The 13,435-nt window shown below is 39.8% G+C and overlaps 1 long non-coding RNA gene across 1 annotated transcript; it reads right to left on the bottom strand.

Moving 5' to 3' along the window:
* Positions 1-4,106: 4,106 nt before the first annotated feature.
* On the bottom strand, positions 4,107-13,201 carry LOC138819172 (uncharacterized). Its single transcript, XR_011369338.1, has 3 exons — positions 13,089-13,201; positions 5,948-6,172; positions 4,107-4,334 (listed from the first exon to the last, which is right to left on the bottom strand). It is a non-coding gene; the product is annotated as an uncharacterized lncRNA (long non-coding RNA).
* Between the last annotated feature and the right edge of the window lie 234 nt (positions 13,202-13,435).

The following is a 13,435-nucleotide window of genomic DNA, read 5'->3' on the forward strand; positions in this document are numbered from 1 at the left end:
GGGCAAAAGTGATGTATTTTGAGTTTTTTGTTTCTTTTCTCATGCAATATCATACTCAGAACCATCACTCAATGATTTGAAAATCAATGACGAATGCTTTTGAGTGAAAGTTATTCTTGTCCAGACCTGAGATTTGAACTTAGGACTTCTCATTTGCTTGGTTAGCACTTTACTGCTTGAGCCACACCTCCCACCACCATATTTCTTGTTGGTTAGTTGGAGATAGAGTCTAGCAGACTTTTCTGCCTTGGGCTGGCTTTAAACAGCAATCCTCAGGATCTCAGTCTTCTGTGTGGCTAGGATTACAGGTATGAGCTACCAGCTCCTAGCTTGAGTACAATTTTAATAGTAGTTTACGTTCTACACTGTTCTCTGTTGTATTTCCCTTTTGTTTATGAACAAATATGAAGTATTTGTTAATCCATCCCTTTAGAGTTTGAAACGTTAACGTATGCTTGACAGATTTAATGAAAGTATGGAGTACAAAGCACCTACTGGGAAATTAATTTTTATCAAAAGTAATAGAGATTTAAATGGAGAGAACAGTCATTTTTATAATAAACTCCCCCAAATAAAATGTGCCACTGAGTAAAAGGATCAAATGAATTGTGACTAATGAACAGCAGATAAGAGGAGTAGGTATTTAGAGGATGGGCCTGGCCAATGCCACTTTAATCACGTGATACAGATGACCTGACTTTAGGCACGTGATAAAGGTGACCCCACTTTAATCACGTGATAAAGGTGACCCCCCCAGCAGTAATCTTTCATTCATGCACCATGTGCCTGCTGATATGTGGTGAGGACTTCGGTGGGGATCGTCTCCCAAATCCACTTCCTCTGTTGAATTACCTGGGAACACATCACACCAGCCCAGACTGACAGATGACCCGCAGTGACTCTTCTTTTCAAATGGTTCTGGCCAGGAGAGAGAAGTCATTACTGATTGTCTTGGGGGAGTGGGCAAGACATCGAAGGGCAGTGCAGGAGCCTGGACTCTGTCTTGGTGAAAAAAGTGGTGGGATCTGGGTACAGTTGTAGTAAGGTACCAGTGTTGGACAAATGAACTTAAGGTTTAATTTAAAAAAACAACTGAAAGATAATATATGGAACTCGGTGTCCTTTCTTTGTATTTTCTCCCCCATTGATCTCTCTCTCTTCTCCCTCTTCTCTCTCTCCCTCTCTCTCTCACACACACTACAATCAGTACTTGATTTTGATTTTATAAAGAATAAGGAAGTCTTACTAGAGCTTTTAATCCCTTCTTTTCCTCTATAAATAAAATATAGCAATATAGTATTTTAGTAATTTCTCCTTCCTTTCTTCCTTCCTTCCTTCCTTCCTTCCTTCCTTCCTCCTTTCTTTCTTCCTTCCTTCCTCTCTCTCTTTCTTTTTTTCTTTTCCTTCCTCCTTCCTTCCTTCCTTCCTTCCTTCCTTTCTTCCATTCTTTCTCTTTCTTTCTTTCTTTTTCTTTCCTTCCTCCCTCCCTCCCTTCCTTCCTTCCTTCTTTCCTTCCTTCCTTTCTTTCTTCCTTTCTTTCCTTCTTTCTTTCCCAGTACTGGAGCTCTAACTCAGGGCCTAGGCTGTGTCCCTGAACTTTTTTACTCAGGGCTAGAGCTCTTCCACTTAAGCCATAGCTCTGCTTACAACTTATTTTGGGTTAACTAGAGATAAGAATCTCTCATATCTGTCTGCCTGGGCTGTCAGAACCACAGTCTTCAGATTTCAGCCTCCTGAGTAGCTAGCATTACAGGAGTACACCACCAACATTTTTCTAACATTTGAATCTTGGCTTGGTGTTTCAGAATCTATGAGATTTTAGCTACAAAAGACATTAAAGTAGCTGAAATAAGACTTAGAATTACCTGTATATATGCACAAATCTGTTCTGTTATTTCTTAAACATTGGCAAGGCACTGGGGACATTTTAAAGTATTAAATTTAAAAATAAGAATATGACAACCAGAAACTACATTATCAGTCCCGTAACCAAATATTTTGTCTCTGGCTATTTTATACTTACGTTTTATGGATTTGAAGTGAGATTAAATATCTTCCTACTACTGATACAATTTAGGTGAATATATAGCTGTCTAACATACATAAATACATGAGCATACATATGCATACTGAAATATCTACATGTGTGCTATACTACATGTCTATGTATGTTTGTATTCTTATTCCTTATCATTTTCCTAATTGTAATGTTACAAAAATAGTCCAGAAATCAACTCAAGTTTTTATTTCAGTAGTTTTAAGTTCAGAAGTACCTACTGGAAACGTCTAGAAATTTGCTCAACTTGTATACTCAGCAGGAGAAGATGGGATTCTGTATGGTCAGTCACACCTTTCTCCAGATGATTCTATTTTATCTCATGGTCCCAAAGTGTAATTCCAAGGAACTTGTTTGTTTATTCATTGACATTAAGTTTTTATGATTCATTGTGCTCAGTAATATATCCTGGGAATTATTCTTACCAAAATGCTATGGGAGGCAATAGGGATAGGAAACGTGGATTTTGGATTGTTCTTGTGACTGGCAATCTAGTGTGTGGGATGCACAGGAAGCAGCTCCCTAAAATAGGTACCTAGGATATAATATCTTTCAATGTAACGATTGAGGATGGACACAGCTCTGTTCTCCGGTCCTGATGGTGATGTCTGGATGCTTTCATTGCATTGCTCACATCCGGTTATAAATTTTTTTTAATTTTTGAGATGCTTTCCATCATTAATTCTAGTAGGATCAACAGACAGAAAAGCAAAGGCTTAAGCAGTGGCATTATGGTGCTAATGGAAACAGCAAATGAGCTCAGGGCAAAGGACGTGAAGTTCAGAAGGCCAAAAATACATCATTCAACATGTGATAAATATTATCTAGGCAGTCAAGTGTAAGAAATAATTCTAGATTAAATAAAAATATTCACTATGGCGAGAAAGGTAGGCATCAATATGGAGTGGCTGTGGACTTAATGTTGTCCCGCAGGAGGAGCAGCTATGGGGAGACGCCAGGGCTGCTGACGCATTGTCCCCTTCTGAGTGGCCTGTGTTGACAGGCCGAGGCCTGCTTGCCCCTTGTACACACACCACCAAATGAGGAGGTGTGCAAGGGAGAAATGTGCTGTGGGTCTCATCAAGAAGCTGCCTGGATCTATGTTGTCCCTCCTCTCTCTGTCTCTGTGACTCTTTCTCCTCCTCACCCCTCTCCCATGCCAGGACTCAGGGCCTGGGCACCATCGCTTAGCTTTTATACTCAAGGCTGGTGCTCTACCATTTGAGCCACACCTCCACTTCTGGCTTTTTGCTGTTTAATTGGAGATGAGAGTCCTTCAGATGTGTCTTCCCCTGGCTGGTTTGGAACCACAATCCTTAGAGCTCAGCTTCCTGAGTAGCTAGGATTCCAGGCATGGGCCCCTGGTGTTCATCTGAAAGCCCTTCTCAATGAGTAGAGATAGGCACAAGTCTTACAGAATGTTCACAGTTCAGAGCAGACATTAACTATCTTCAGACTATCTTTGCAGGGGCAGCCATGGGCTGCAGGAGCCTCCCCTGGCTCTGAAGCCCAGCACCGCCCAGCAGCGTCCTTTACTCGAACACTCTGTCCTGGTTTCGGCTCTCTGCACCTCTTCCTGCTGGCTCTGGTGACTCTTGTGGTTACACTCTGGCCCTGTACTTGATAACTTCTGTTATCTGTTATACTTCACCTTGTCTTGTAGTTTTACACAATGTCTTTCATTGCAAATCCCTGACCACATATTTTAAAATAATGGGGTATATTCCAGGAGGGTAAACATAATGTTTTCTGTCTCCCACTAGCTAAAAGTACATTCTGTGTAGCTGAAATCATGAGGCCTACACATTTAAAATGAAGCAGTAATCTCTCATTCCATATACACTGAATGATTTCTCTATATATTACCCAGAGATATAAGTAAACAATAGTTATGTTTGTTCCATAAGAAGATTCAGTGTTGTGGTTGTAATGATCTTAACAGAATAACTGTTTAGCTAGTCCTATACACTATTTGCAAAGCATAAAGGTAAAAAATTCCAAAGCCATAGAGAAAGCCTTTTAATTCACAAACAGATGTGGCATGGTTTAATTTACAAGCGGCCTGGAAGGGCTGTGTGATCCTTTGTTTTTTAACAGCAAAAATGATTTCACTCATTGGTCAAATTCAGCCCATTTGAGTGTGAAGCGAAGCAGCTGTTCTGCCCTGGTTGCTTTGGGGCTGAGGTTGGGAAGAACTGAGCTTCAGGCAAGAGTCCCTCATCGAAGCTGAACAGCTACAGGTATTTCTCATGTCTGAAGTCCATTCACTCATTTGCCACTGTGAAGCAAGGAAAAAACCACACGAACTCAGCCACATGTATCATTTTCAAGCCACTAACTTGGAGAAGCACAGTTAAATGTCATAGGATTTGAGTACTAACCATTATCAAGTAGATATTTGGTAATGCTTGTGTGATAAATGATTCTAGTATCTGCATATATTTTATTGGATAGGAGAGTAAACCTAGTCCTTCATCGTGCTGATTAGAAGTAGAAATCCTTCTTTGTTTTAATCAAACAAAGTGTTGTAACTCAATGGCTGGCAAGGACCCATTTAAAAGTTTTAATTTAGGATGTGATAGAGGGTAGTATTCATTTTTCCCCATAAATACCCAGCTAACTGTTCCAGCACCACCAATTAAGAACACATTTTCCCCATTGCATTTATGTAATACATTGAAATTAACTCACCATGCATAAGCACCTGCAGAACCTTGAAATCATGGTCCTGTTCCATTGGCCTACTTGTCACTTTATTAATTTAGATATTACTCAAGTATTTTTTTAAAGTTTATAATAGAGTGAAGAAAGGGCTCCATCCAATTAAAGTAGATGTATTTGCATTTGTGCAATACCATGGCACAACCTATTTTGGGAAATCAATAGCGACTGAAAATGAATAATAGAATTGTAAAAACAGGTCCTTTATGTGGTACTAATGGGAGCGGAGGGACTGAAAGGGTATTTTATGGGTATGTGTGAAAATGATATGTGTTGACTTTGGTTTGGGAGGAGAAAGGGCTAAGTTTCACCAAGGCACATGGGAGGCAGAGGTAGACATGTTAAAGTCAAACTTCCCAATACAACTAATTGATATTAATAAAACATGTGAACAGAAAGCCCAATAGAATCCTTAATTCATAGACATGCTTAGATCCATTTAGAAGTTGAATGCACTAGCTAAAACCTAGAATTGTAGCTGCTCTAGAGGTAGGGATGAAGAAGATACAAGGTCAAGGCCATCCTAGGCAAAAATAGGTAGCAAGAGTTCATCTCATTGAATATTCTCAGGTACATACTTCTATTTTCAGGTTCATGGAAGGCCCTTGGTAGGAGGACTGCAGTCTGAGGCCAGCTAATAATGAAAACATAAGAACTTATCTGAAAAATAACTGAATCAAAAAAAGTGTTAGGGTGGGTCATGGTGCATGAGGTACAGTACTTTCTTAGGAACTACAAGGCCCTGAGCTCAAATTTAATATCAACATAAGGGAAAATATGACCAATTTATGTATTAATAATGAATGATTCAGAAAATATTACTTCAAGTATTTATATATGGAGGTTGGTTGTCGAGTTAGATGTTTAAAAAAAAGCCAGCTAGGTGCCAGTGGCTCATGCCTATAATCCAAGCTACTCAGGAGGCTGAGATATGAGGATTGTTGTTTGAAGCCAGCCTGAACAGGAAAGTCTGGGAGACTCAAATCTCCAATTAACCACAAAAAGCCTGAAGTGGAGCTGTGGCTTAAGCGGTAGAGTGCTAGCCTTGAGTACAAACGCTCAGGGAGAGCACCCAAGCCCAGAGTTTCAATCCCATGATGGGCAAACACAAAAAGGCAAGGAGACAGAGTGCTCAATGGCATGCCTTCTTTATTTGACTACCACTATTACCGCAGAGGTCTTGAGGAGAGCACACTCTGGCATGGTGGAGTGTGTGGAGATCTCGTTCCTCCACTCTTTTGACTGAAGGTGGAGCCATGTTGGTGCTGGTTGAGTGAACTGGGTCTGGCTCATGACTTCTTGGACTTCCCAGGAGGTGGGTAGAAGCAAGATGGTGGCATCCTGCCGAGTGGGCATTGAGGAGCTCAGACATGCTGTGTCACAGGTGGAGTAGCACTAAGGTAAGAAAGATGAGGAGCTCAGTGAGAATTTCTAAGCAGGACACAAATACACTTTACACAATGACCAAGAACTTGCCCAGATCCACCATGATCATAGGAGTACATGAGACATGGATATTGGCTTGTGACTTGTGGAGAACATCTCCAAAGATGGAAGCCTTGGGAAGTTAGCCTATCTGTGCTCTCCCCGAGGGAATGGCATCTTTCACAGCTCATGTCCTTAGGAACCAGGAATTACCTGAAACTTTGTAAATGCAAGAGGTTTTATCTAATATAAGTTTTCTGCTCCATTCAACTAAAAAGTACTGATCATCTAATAATACCAGAATTGTACCAGATTCTAATAATACAGGAACAAAACAAAAGTTCTTCCTGTCAGGAAGATTAACAGTAGAATAGATCAAATGATAAGTAGATGACAGATAGATGATGGATGATCATAGATAGTATATAGATAGATGATAGATATGTAGTTGATAGATGGCAGATATATATGTGGATAGATCAGATTGATAGATGATACATAGATGCTAGATATATAATGAATGATGCTAGATAGATACATAGATAGATATGTAGACACATAGGTAGATAGATAGCAAATAACAAACACAATGCTAAATCCAATACTTTTTTTTTTGACCAGCTTGGAGCTTTAACTCAGGGCCTGGTTGCTGTCTCTGAGCTCTTTTGCTCAAGGTTGCATTCTAGCACTTTGAGCTACAGTGCCACTTCCTGTTTTCTGGTGGGTAACTGGAGATGAGAATCTCACGTACTTTCCTGCCCAAGCTGGCTTCCGACCATCATCCTCAGATCTCAGCCTCCTGAGTAGCTAGGATTACAAACATGAGCACCATCACCTGGTAGATTAAATTCTTCTACAAGAGACAATGTTATGGCATGGTTTATATAACTCGGTCAAGCTATTACATCATTGATAAATCATTTAATGAGTTTGTGACCTCAGCAACCACATATCTAGTCCATAATGCTCCTGTAAAATATCAATATTATTGTGCTGTTTTCATCTGAATTTGTACCAGACTTTTGACTCTCCCTTTCCTGTCTCAGAAGAGTACAGATAAGAGTTCTGTGATCTATTGGGAGACAGTGTGGCATATCAGGAATTTCTTCAGAACTCTATCAGTTCTATTAGTGTCAACTAAGCCATCTTTGACTTTAGTGCTATAGGTAGAAAAATAGATGAAGCCTTTGAGTAGGGTCAGCTGGACAGTAGCTTGTCATTGTGAGTGCTACGTGTGTGCAGTCCACTTTCATCCACCCCAGCCCTCCTTCCATGTTTCCTTACCAGCTACAGAGACACTCACAGCTCCCACTTACCGTGGGAGTTAGTTTATTTGGTGAAATGGATTATAGATGAAATATGAAATGTAGATTGTCTGGCTGAGGTACGTTGTCACTTTCATTAGAAAAATTAAAGAGAATTGTGATCCACACTAGATTTATTTTTTACAGTTCGGTTGTGGGGGAGTACTACACTTAATTTCACAGTACATTTATACATGCATAAATGAATTTAGGATATGTTGTGAGAGGTGTGTGAAAAAAATATGATGAATATTAGAAAGAGAAAAAAGGAAAACACGGAGTACATTTGAACAAAATATTACATTGCCCTGGTTTTGAAAAACAAACACAAAAGCTAATGAAATAGTTTTTTAGTAAGAAGCACACACAAAAAAACACCCACATTCTATTCTGACTCAGGATGGAAGAATAGACATAAAAACAGAAAACATTTTGTCTTTTGAGTTACCAAATAATATCCAATTTAAATAAGGGATACAGAAATTGGAGCCTCCACCTTTTCGAAGTAGAGCTCCTTTGATTTCTGAGGAATCTGAGAATGTCAGATCTGATTATTCCCTCTGAAACAGCCTCTATTTGTGACATGGGTGAAGATACAACCAGTGGCTTCAGACTAAAAGAATTAGATCCCTTTCTGTTTCAGAAAGATAATTTTTATCAAAGTAGTAAAGGAATTGAGAGAAAAATTATGAATTTTATTGGCTTTTAACAAATCCAGGTAAATTGGTACAGAGCCATAGCATGTATTGTATAATTCGTGTAAAATCTATAATTGCATATTTTCAATGAGTAAAACATATAATCTCAACTTAGGTATTAGAATATTTTTCTTTTGCCTGTACTGAGGCTTGAACTCAGGGTCAGTGCAGTTCCCTGAGGGATTTTGCTCAAGGCTAGTTCTCTACCACTTGAGCCACAGTTCTGTTTCTGGCTTTTTTGATGGTTAACTGAAAATAAGAGTCTCATGGACTTTCCTGCCTGAGCTGGCTTCAAACTACAATCCTCAGATCTCAGCCTCCTGGATAGCTAGGTTAGAAAAGGGAGCCACTGGTACTTAGCTGGATGTATTTTTGAAAACTAATTAGATAATTTTTTTAAAAAAATGAGGAGTCTACTTGTTTTCTATTATTGTTAAGAGATAAATATCAAGGGAATTTTCCCCCACTGTAACTCGTGTCAGATTCAGCTCAGAGCCTTAATCTAAATGACCTTCCTTATTTTGAACTCTAGTATAGCTCAAAAGATAATTTCTGTGAGATTGACTTGTGCAATTTTCTCAGAAGGAGTAAAATCTTTGTAATGATTATCCCTCAGAGGTTTGAGTTACTTTAGAGAGTGGTTAATCATTTAAGGAAATATTTAAAAGTACAATAGACAACAAATACTTGGTTAGTCCACAGTTCAAGTGAAGAGCTGCATCTAAACTCTGCCTGAGGACCAGGCGGTTCCAGCACATGTGTTCATTTGCCTCTTCTCCCCTTTCCAGGTCATGAAAATGAGGGCTGGCCACGGTGGCCTTACAAATAGAAAGTGGCAGCCTGCATACCACTGTGATGGACTTTGTGAGGGAGACAGGATTTTATTGACAGATTATTCAGATTAGGAGAAATCAAGAGTCCAGGGAAGGCAAAGGAGATTTATAGACCTGCTGGCAGATGTTTCCAGTTGACTTGGTAGGCCTGGGGAAAGGGAATTTAGGAAACAATAATCAGGGTGATTAGTTGGTCTATCAGTTAACTCCAGCCTCCCCTGGAGTAAATGTGGGAAGTGACGTTTATTCTCTAGCTTAATCCAGAGAACGTCTTCCTAAAGACACAAAGTAGACTGCTTAACGTGGACTGGGTTATCTCGTGTGACTTCACTTGAGACAGAAGCAGAATTGACTTCTGGATACACGAAAGCATTGCTATCACTCAGAGATGATGTAAAGGAAAGGCCTCTTCCACCCTCAGAAAAACTATGCCGAAAGTCTACATTGTGTAAGATTGTTGTGGTGGCATTTGGGCAGTCTACTTACTTTCTTTCCTGGCCTTATATGCTCAAATGATGCCTACCAGTTGGCATGTCTTTGCAGACTTGCTGGCAAAGATTGGTTGCTTGGGTAGACTTCAGTGAGGCTCCCGAATCTTCTAGACCCACTTGCGTACTGCTTGTAAAATCCAGTTTTAGCAAAGGAGCAAAACGCAGCACTCTCCATATCTATTATCCTCTCATCAGATCAGGCTCCCTTCGCATTCTCCACACCCCTCAGGTGAAAAGTGACTGCCATGGCCTGTGTTCAACAAGAATCCTGTTCGGGTAGTTTAGCTAGAAGCTGCTCTGCACCTCTGCATCGTGTTTCCTCTCAGTAAATTTCCATCCGCTGGTTCCCACCTGCTCCTAGACAGGAATTTCAGTCACCTATCCTGTATTCCTAGTGGAGCCTAGCCAGTCTCTCTCCTCAACTCTATGACTGTAAGTGGTCTCTGCACCTACTCACAGAGGCCCCAAATAAGGTCTTCTTTACTGTTCTTAACAAGTGGTGTTGAATAATTTTTGTCTATAACTGTGCATAGGGAAAGAATCACCAAGTTCCTTTCAGAAACAGGATTTTTTTTTTATGGAAAGAAATCCAGACAGACAGACAGACAGACAGACAGACAGACAGACAGACAGACAGACAGACACACACACACACACACACACACACACATGTGACATTTGGCAAGTCAACAGCTAAACTTTTTCAGTTAAAAAGGAAAAAACAAGTCTAGTAACATTCTCTAAAGCAGCAAGCTAAAGAAGTAGCAGTAACAGAAATAACTCGATGAACAGGAAAAACTATTTTAATCACATTCTCAGAAAGATTTCAGAGTAGATCACATACATTAGAAAAGAAAGGGACAGTAAACCAACTTATTAAAACCAAGCATGAAGTATCTGAAAACATATTACAAAAACCACTAGATAATCTGTATACCAAATTAACAAAGCAAATGTACTTACAAAGTATAGAACAAAAAAAAAATCAAGCAATATGAACAGAATAGTGATGAATCATTGAAAAACCAAGTTGGGAATTCTGTTTTATTTCCCCCAAAGGGTTTTAGAAAAACATTATGGGGAAAACAAGACATAGAAGTAATTTAACGATAGATAAAGAAAATTTGTGTCAAGCAAAGTTGAAGTGAGTCTTCAGACGGACCAGGAAGTACCGCTTCGGAACTGTTAAAGATGTTGAGAAAGTTGCAAAAGGGTCAAGACAGAAAGTAAGTAAGATATCAGAGGGTGCTAAGTGCTGAATTATCAATAAGAACCAAAGAAAGGAAGGCCTTGGCTCCTGGTTGAAATGCTTGAGAAACTGACCCCGGGAACAACAGAAGATAAGCAAGCAGACCATTGCACCAACTGAGAAGATACAGACTGGCCTATATGCAAAAGACTACTGGAGCTCTGGGTTAGGAAGAGCAGACAGCCCACAGGGAGCCGGAGACACTTGGTAGCATGGATAACACCCATGCCCTTGACCCAGGCCTTGTAGCACAAATAACAATTTCTTTTTTTTTTTTAAATTTCCCTTAAATACCAGAAAGTCAGAAACAAATATGGGCCAACATACTCATGGCAAAAACCCGGGAATCTTCACTTATTTTTTATTCAATTTCATTTTCCATTTTATTCCCATTGCCTTTTGTTTAGACTTTGTTCTTTCTATTACTAAAGGGACTCCAACTTATTGGAGTAAGTAGATCATGCAATTTAAATGAATAAATACATCTAGCTTCTTCACTAAATAGGAAAAGCAGTAGGCTAAAGCTTTTACTTTTTTTTAACTCCTTTAGGAACTAACTATACCTATATCTAAGTGAAACTAATTCAGACCATAGTGTTTAAATGACTCCATACATTTTCTTTCTTAGTTAAATTGAAAAGGCAGGAGGCTGACAGTTACACATAATCTACTTTTTTTTTTTTTACAGAAGGCAATATCCTTCCATCCATAATGTTAAATGATTTAATTATTTAGGTGGGAAAATACTATTGGAGAAATATAGTCAATAATACTGATGGAGAAATATAATCAATCTAATCAATTCCTCTTTACAAAAGAATGAAGTCTTCCCTAGATTAAGGGCTAAAAAATACAGAGTTTTCTGTGTGTACCAAAACAAAAAAGAAAACCAAAGATGAGAAAGGACTTGGTGTGAGAAATCTAGAAGAGGTAAGTAGTCTCTGGACTGCCACAGTTCTGGTACCCCCATTGGTCCCTTGCATGTTTATGCATCAGGGGAAAACAGGATGAGGAAATCTGAAAACAATACGGGGTGTTCTTACACTCTCAAGGACTGTGGATCTCCATAAATTATTTTTAGACAAAGATGTTTTCCATGGATGACACAAAGCTGTGACAAAGCTGTGAGTGAGTCAGCTCATTGACGAGCAAGCTCTGCAGAGGACACCGTGTGGCAGGGCTCCTCGAGCTATTTTTAGGAAGGGTATTGTCAATATCAGTGCTGGTGATTTCCTCTGGGGATAAACTGATGACATTTAGAGTTTCCAAAATAAAGCGAGGCCTGCCTCTATATGTGCCCTCTGCCTAGCCATGGCCAATTCTTATCACCCCAGTATTTGGATAGGAAGGCTGTAGTTTAATAATACAACTCACCATTGGGTCAAGAAAAGATAATTATTTTTCCAAATTTAAACAAATGAAAAATATTTATATTGGCATTACTGGTACAAGGTCGAGGGCTGTTTCCTTGGGATATTTCCATCCATTCATCCATCCATCCATCCATCCATCCATCTATACATACATCCATCCATCCATACAAACCAAGTACTCCATCAAACTCACCTTCTTTCACTCTACCTCATCCCCTTTCTCCTTTTCAAACCATTTCAACCGGTTATAAAGACTGTCTAAGCAGATACATGTAAAAATTGGAGTCAAATTAGGGGTCCTCTGTCCCTAGGTATAAAGAATTAGACTTGTCAAAATATACTGTCCTGGCCTCCCCTAGTGTGCTGTAAGCTGGCTGGTGACCACTGAAAAGTAAAAAGAGTTCAGAGGTGAAGGGTGGGTATCTTCAGCCCTCACCCCGAGGACTAAGATTATGTGTTTCCCAAACTCTGACAATAAGAAAACCTTGACATCAATTCCTGAAGCTGTTTTCTGTGTCTTTGGTAAAACCAAGCCAAACCAAACCAAACCCAGAGAGGCTAGGTTACTATGGCAATAAAAAAATTTACTTAAGATATCTGATTCTGAGAAAAAGGAAGGAATTGAAGTTACAGGAGAAGGGTTTTGGAATGTGGAGGGTATTTTAGAAGACCTTTTGGTTCGATCAGTGGACAAGGGGAAATGATTTCTCTATGTAGATAAACCTCCTTGTTTACAACTTGTAAGATCCACAGACAAGACACTAGCTCAGTGTGAATAGGTTGATGCAGAGGCTAAAGAATATATCCTTTGGTCCCCTGTGAAACCGAAGGTTTACTGCAGCTTATTAACCAGGAAGCTAACCAAACACATACATTTCTAGAAAGTGGAATGTCCCACGTTGGCTGGACTAAGCAGATGGCCGGTTAGAGAAACTCACCTAGGGTTAGGGCAATGTCTACCTCCACAGGGCTGGAACCAGGAGTCTCTCCTTCCCCCTCTCTCCCTCCTTTCCCACACCTGATTACAGCAGGCTGAGGGGTCTTAAGGTGAGACTACATACCCAGTGACATCAGCATTCAAAGGCATGGATGGCTTAGCCCACATGCAGGAAGCAGATTCTTTCCTAGATAACACAATTGCTTTCAGTCCCAGCAGGCAGAAAGAGAAGTGGCATTTCCCATAGTCCTTAGCAGAACATTCTGGGCTCTGCCTGCTTTCATGGTTCACTGGACTTGGCAAGGGTCTTGGGAATGGAACTGGGGCTTTCCAAAGACTGCTGTGAAG

This window comes from Dipodomys merriami, unplaced genomic scaffold (assembly GCF_024711535.1).
Source record: "Dipodomys merriami isolate MVZ:Mamm:240054 unplaced genomic scaffold, mDipMer1.0.p SCAF_8, whole genome shotgun sequence".
In the NCBI taxonomy this organism is placed as follows: Eukaryota; Metazoa; Chordata; class Mammalia; order Rodentia; family Heteromyidae; genus Dipodomys; species Dipodomys merriami.